General features: G+C 37.5%; 1 protein-coding gene across 2 annotated transcripts in view; it reads left to right on the top strand.

Annotated features, from left to right (window-relative positions):
• The first annotated feature begins 4,771 nt into the window (after positions 1 to 4,771).
• The window catches only part of LOC128694012 (alpha-(1,6)-fucosyltransferase-like), a 36,950-nt gene continuing 34,221 nt past the window's right edge, over positions 4,772 to 7,500 (top strand). The window contains exons 1-2 of one of the 2 annotated variants that reach the window (XM_070090888.1): positions 4,772 to 4,855; positions 7,124 to 7,181. The gene's annotated coding sequence lies outside the window, so the exon portion shown is untranslated. The remainder of the gene's footprint in view (positions 4,856 to 7,123; positions 7,182 to 7,500) is intronic. The other variant, XM_070090887.1, reaches the window with a different exon arrangement.

Here is a 7,500-nt window from a genome sequence, read left to right as displayed (position 1 = left end):
GATGATGTAAAGAGAGTAGTAAGGGAGAAAAAGTTAGCATATGAGAAGTTTTTACAAAGTAGAAGTGATGCAAGGAGGGAAGAGTATATGGAGAAAAAGAGAGAAGTTAAGAGAGTGGTGAAGCAATGTAAAAAGAGAGCAAATGAGAGAGTGGGTGAGATGTTATCAACAAATTTTGTTGAAAATAAGAAAAAGTTTTGGAGTGAGATTAACAAGTTAAGAAAGCCTAGAGAACAAATGGATTTGTCAGTTAAAAATAGGAGAGGAGAGTTATTAAATGGAGAGTTAGAGGTATTGGGAAGATGGAAGGAATATTTTGAGGAATTGTTAAATGTTGATGAAGATAGGGAAGCTGTGATTTCGTGTATAGGGCAAGGAGGAATAACATCTTGTAGGAGTGAGGAAGAGCCAGTTGTGAGTGTGGGGGAAGTTCGTGAGGCAGTAGGTAAAATGAAAGGGGGTAAGGCAGCCGGGATTGATGGGATAAAGATAGAAATGTTAAAAGCAGGTGGGGATATAGTTTTGGAGTGGTTGGTGCAATTATTTAATAAATGTATGGAAGAGGGTAAGGTACCTAGGGATTGGCAGAGAGCATGCATAGTTCCTTTGTATAAAGGCAAAGGGGATAAAAGAGAGTGCAAAAATTATAGGGGGATAAGTCTGTTGAGTGTACCTGGTAAAGTGTATGGTAGAGTTATAATTGAAAGAATTAAGAGTAAGACGGAGAATAGGATAGCAGATGAACAAAGAGGCTTTAGGAAAGGTAGGGGGTGTGTGGACCAGGTGTTTACAGTGAAACATATAAGTGAACAGTATTTAGATAAGGCTAAAGAGGTCTTTGTGGCATTTATGGATTTGGAAAAGGCGTATGACAGGGTGGATAGGGGGGCAATGTGGCAGATGTTGCAAGTGTATGGTGTAGGAGGTAGGTTACTGAAAGCAGTGAAGAGTTTTTACGAGGATAGTGAGGCTCAAGTTAGAGTATGTAGGAAAGAGGGAAAATTTTTCCCAGTAAAAGTAGGCCTTAGACAAGGATGTGTGATGTCACCGTGGTTGTTTAATATATTTATAGATGGGGTTGTAAGAGAAGTAAATGCGAGGGTCTTGGCAAGAGGCGTGGAGTTAAAAGATAAAGAATCACACACAAAGTGGGAGTTGTCACAGCTGCTCTTTGCTGATGACACTGTGCTCTTGGGAGATTCTGAAGAGAAGTTGCAGAGATTGGTGGATGAATTTGGTAGGGTGTGCAAAAGAAGAAAATTAAAGGTGAATACAGGAAAGAGTAAGGTTATGAGGATAACAAAAAGATTAGGTGATGAAAGATTGAATATCAGATTGGAGGGAGAGAGTATGGAGGAGGTGAACGTATTCAGATATTTGGGAGTGGACGTGTCAGCGGATGGGTCTATGAAAGATGAGGTGAATCATAGAATTGATGAGGGAAAAAGAGTGAGTGGTGCACTTAGGAGTCTGTGGAGACAAAGAACTTTGTCCTTGGAGGCAAAGAGGGGAATGTATGAGAGTATAGTTTTACCAACGCTCTTATATGGGTGTGAAGCGTGGGTGATGAATGTTGCAGCGAGGAGAAGGCTGGAGGCAGTGGAGATGTCATGTCTGAGGGCAATGTGTGGTGTGAATATAATGCAGAGAATTCGTAGTTTGGAAGTTAGGAGGAGGTGCGGGATTACCAAAACTGTTGTCCAGAGGGCTGAGGAAGGGTTGTTGAGGTGGTTCGGACATGTAGAGAGAATGGAGCGAAACAGAATGACTTCAAGAGTGTATCAGTCTGTAGTGGAAGGAAGGCGGGGTAGGGGTCGGCCAAGGAAGGGTTGGAGGGAGGGGGTAAAGGAGGTTTTGTGTGCGAGGGGCTTGGACTTCCAGCAGGCATGCGTGAGCGTGTTTGATAGGAGTGAATGGAGACAAATGGTTTTTAATACTTGACGTGCTGTTGGAGTGTGAGCAAAGTAACATTTATGAAGGGATTCAGGGAAACCGGCAGGCCGGACTTGAGTCCTGGAGATGGGAAGTACAGTGCCTGCACTCTGAAGGAGGGGTGTTAATGTTGCAGTTTAAAAACTGTAGTGTAAAGCACCCTTCTGGCAAGACAGTGATGGAGTGAATGATGGTGAAAGTTTTTCTTTTTCGGGCCACCCTGCCTTGGTGGGAATCGGCCGGTGTGATAAAAAAAAAAAAAAAAAAAAAAAATATATATATATAATATATATATAATATATATATAATGTATATATATATATACATTTTTTATATATATAATATATATTTTATATTTAATATATATATATATATAATATATATATATATTATATACATATATATATATATATATATATATATATATATATATATATATATATATATATATATATATATATATATATATATATATATATAATGTCGTGCCGAATATGTAAAACTGGTCAATTAGCAAGAACTCATTTAAAATTAAGTCCTTTCTAAAATTTTCTCTTATGCATTTAAATTTGGGGTCCACCTCTGGTGTAAATTGTGGGACCCATAGCCTCGGAGAAGTGGATAAAAAGGCTTCAAGGAAGAATATTTGGATTTCTTCCTGAAGCCGTTTGAATATTCCACTTCCCCTACCACCCCATCTTTTAAACTATTTTTTTTTACCAATAGGAATATTTTATTACATAATATGGCACAGAAGATTTAAGAGATACGTTGTTAATATAAAGGTGGCATATACGGTACATGTTGTTACATGTGTATCACCGATTATAAGGCGAAAATCTCATCCAGCTCCTCAGAGCTGGGGCGTGTGCCCAAAATGCAGCGTGCATTACCCCTTTGAACAGCCGCACTGAGCCGCTGGAACAGAAAACTAGCTGCCCTGGGATCCCTAGTTACCCTGATGAAGATATATTTTTTTCTTTAATGTTAATGTAAAAGTTTATAATTTTGCTCTAAAAGAATCTTAAAAAACTTACCTGACCTTATTATAACAAGCGCAATTTATTTTAGTCTAACCCAACTAAATATATTTTTAGATTTGTTTACAATAATTTAATACTAAACAAACACAGTGAAATATATTTTTTTCGTTAGGTTCAGAATGATTTTAGCGAAATTATTGCATACACAAATTTTCGCTTGTCCTATATGGCAAGATGAACGTTGCTATTTAAGCCAAGATGGCAAGTTCTGCCTCTTCGGCACGACATTATATATACATGTACTATATATACTATATGTATATATATATATATATATATATATATATATATATATATGTATATATATATGTATATATATATGTATGGTGTACGACTTACTCGTTTATGTCTCGTCCCATATTGATTTTGGAAATCAGGACGTTTTCAATATGTGTTGTGGTGTTATTGGTTATGGTGAATTTTGTAATATATTATGTGTAAAATTGTAATATATTATGTGTAAAAGTGTAATATATTATTTGTAAACGTGTTTTGAGGGGTGTACTGTCATTGTATACCATTGTTTTTGTTTTTTGTTTTGTTATTTTGTTGACTTTTATGTGTTTTGTATATGTTTTTAAATAAAATATAAAAAAAATTCGTCTTCCTCGACTCAATCGTAGTACTCGCCTATGAGGCTACATATGTCTTATCTCAATTCTTAACCCCGCCTCTTTACCGGCCACTACTGGATACACTTTGTGAGCTGTATTATACCTATTCTTAAAGTTATGTATCGATCCTGCCCCCACCACTGCGCGGTCCAGGTCGTTCCACTTCCTGACCATTCTAAGGCTGAAGATATATTTCCTAATATCCCTGTTGACTTATTATTTTGAACTTCCAGCTGTTCCTTCATGTTCGTGTTTCTCATTCTTCGAACAATCTGTCCCTATCCAACGCATCATTTCCTCTCGCTTAGCGCTTCTTTTTGATTATAATAATAATAATCATTTCCTCTCGTATATATGTAACTATTATAATCTATTTAACCACGTTTAATATTTTACATTAATTTTTCTTAATAAAACAGTAAAGAGAACAGTTGAAGGGTTTAAATCAACTATATACGTATTTAAGAAATAATTAGATTCGTCAAAATTAAAATAAATTATCTTTTAAAATGTATAAAAACACACAAAAAAACATACCATAAATAATATAAAACTCTTGTGCGGCCAATGAGAGCAAAATAAATGGTTATAACTTTAACCATACCATAATTTTTACAGGGGGTGGCCCGGTAAGCCAACGAAAAGCCTCGGTCAGATGACCAAAATCTCCAACGGTGCGTTAGGTAACACTTGTCCTGTCCTGACGAACCTTACCTAACCTAACCAATCAGAGCAATGAACAGTGAGAGGAGAGAGAATTATAAGCCGTCTGCCGGAATTACATTATAAAAGGAGCGTTTTTTTGCAGATCGCTGTTAAACTTTGAGGTGGGCGGTGAGAAACACTTATTAGCCCATTTAAACATATTGAAGTGGGAATAACAGCAATATTAACTATGGCATCAGTGGTTTATAAAGCTATTTTGACTGTAGATGAGTAGTGTACATGAATCTTTCTGACGACAGATTGCAAAGTGGAAATTCCAACCTGTGTCTTTATAAGTTATTGTAAATAGTATCTAGTAAGTGTTTTAGATATAAAGAGAAGTGCACTGTACCACGTGCATATATATGGAATATTATACAAAATAGCTTTCAGATGGTTAGTCTGGCAATAATAATAATCAACATGATAATAGTAACAATTATCATTATTTATCTAAATGATAAAGCCCCCCCCCCCGCCACACACACACAAGCAGGGATAACAGGGAAGGCACTACAAAGGACCAGGGAATACTTGTCAGGAAGACAGCAGCGAGTAATGGTAAGTGGCGAGGTGTCAGAGTGGGCACCTGTGACCAGCGGGGTCCCACAGGGGTCAGTCCTAGGACCAGTGCTGTTTCTGGTATTTGTGAACGACGTGACAGAAGGAATAAACTCTGAGGTGTCACTGTTTGCAGACGACGTGAAGTTGATGAGAAAAATTCATTCGATCGAAGATCAGGCAGAACTACAAAGGGATCTGGACAGGCTGCAGACCTGGTCCAGCAATTGGCTCCTGGAGTTCAATCCCACCAAGTGCAAAGTCATGAAGATTGGGGAAGGGCAAAGAAGACCGCAGACGGAGTACAGTCTAGGGGGCCAGAGACTACAAACCTCACTCAAGGAAAAAGATCTTGGGGTGAGTATAACACCAGGCACATCTCCTGAAGCGTACATCAACCAAATAACTGCTGCAACATATGGGCGCCTAGCAAACCTCAGAACAGCATTCCGACATCTTAATAAGGAATCGTTCAGGACCCTGTACACCGTGTACGTTAGGCCCATATTGGAGTATGCGGCACCAGTTTGGAACCCACACCTAGCCAAGCACGTAAAGAAACTAGAGAAAGTGCAAAGGTTTGCAACAAGACTAGTTCCAGAGCTAAGAGGTATGTCCTACGAGGAGAGGTTAAGGGAAATCGACCTGACGACACTGGAAGACAGGAGAGATAGGGGGGACATGATAACGACATACAAAATACTGAGAGGAATTGACAAGGTGGACAAAGGCAGGATGTTCCAGAGATGGGACACAGCAAAAACGGGGCACAGTTGGCAGTTGAAGACACAGATGAATCACAGGGATGTTAAGAAGTATTAATTCAGCCACAGAGTAGTCAGGAAGTGGAATAGTTTGGGAAGCGATGTAGTGGAGGCAGGATCCATACATAGCTTTAAGCAGAGGTATGATAAAGCACACGGTTCAGGGAGAGTGACCTAGTAGCGACCAGTGAAGAGGCGGGGCCGGGAGCTAGGACTCGACCCCTGCAACCTCAACTAGGTGAGTACAACTAGGTGAGTACACACACACACACACACACACACACACATATATATATATATATATATATGTCGTGCCGAATATGTAAAACTTGCGATCTTGGCTTAAATAGCAAAGCTCATCTTGCCATATAAGACAAGCGAAAATTTGTGTATACAATAATTTCGCTAAAATCAATCTGAACCTAACGAAAAAAATATATTTCATTGCGTTTGTTTATTATTAAAATATTGTAAACGTATCTAAAATATATTTAGTTGGATTAGGCTAAAATAAATTGCGTTTGTTATAAGAACATAAGAACATAAGAACATAAGAACGAAGGAACACTGCAGAAGGCCTACTGGCCCATGCGAGGCAGGTCCAAGTCTCCTACCGGCTTAAGCCAATGCACCCAACCTAGTCAGGTCAGGTCACATTGACTTAAGGGAGGAACACGACAACCGACCTGTTAGCACAAGCTATCAGGTCTAACTCACACCCACCCACATCTACTCATGTATTTATCCAACCTATTTTTAAAGCTACACAACGTTCTGTAGCTTTAAAAATAATAAGGTTAGGTAAGTTTTCTAAGATTCTTTTGGTGCAAATTAAAAATTTTTGCATTAACATTATTGAAAAAAATGTCTTTAGACGTATAAGAGAAAATTTTAGAAAGGACTTAATTTTAAATGAGTTCTTGCTAATTGACCAGTTTTACATATTCGGCACGACATATATATATATATATATATATATATATATATATATATATATATATATATATAAGGAATTCGCAAGAGCAGGCGAAATATACACAAACACTGATCTCTGGCTGAAGGAGACTCGAACCTACGAACCTTGGAACAAGGTACGCAGTGGTTTACCAATCTACCCACACTGGACCAATACCTTGGAGTCCAGCTTGCGCTAGACTTTGATCCAAGGCAGCCAGCTTTCAGGGAGAAGGCTTACAGCTTTTTATCTCATCCCCTGCATGCATCAGCCTTACTAGAGATGTTAACATTGCAAGGAATTCGCAAGAGCAGGCGAAATATAATATATATATATATATATATATATATATATATATATATATATATATATATATATATATATATATATATATATATATATATATATATTATAATTACTTATTTTTCCAAGTTGAAAAATAAATTATTAATAGGTTTCCGTGAGATAATTTCTTCTCGAGACCTGGCAACACTGTCAGTGCAGTTCTGTATGAGGTACAAAGATAACCAGTCAGGAAATGTTTTACAGAGAGTGAGATAGCAGTGGGGAGAGCAGTGTCTTCATCAACTCAGTGTCTTCTGAAACCGTACGTTCTTATATTATCTCCTTTAAATTGAAATGTTTATAACACTTGACTATATAAACACTTGATCACAATTGTTCTTAAAGTGTAAATATCAACGAACTTCAAAACTTCCCTAAGTCCCTTAGTATAAGTATAAGTAACTTAAATATCTGAAAGCTCTCCTAGGGTTTTGTTAACTTAAATGGCAGATCTCATTAAGGGTCTTCCACTTAAGTATCAGTCTTACCCACGAAGAATGAGACTCCTCTTATGACCAATGGATAACTTAAGTGTCATAGCTATTAAGTTCTAGTAGATTAATATTGATTGGAGTTAGTCA

Source organism: Cherax quadricarinatus, chromosome 33 (genome assembly GCF_038502225.1).
Source record: "Cherax quadricarinatus isolate ZL_2023a chromosome 33, ASM3850222v1, whole genome shotgun sequence".
NCBI lineage: Eukaryota > Metazoa > Arthropoda > Malacostraca > Decapoda > Parastacidae > Cherax > Cherax quadricarinatus.
This window is presented reverse-complemented; position numbering and strand designations above follow the sequence as displayed.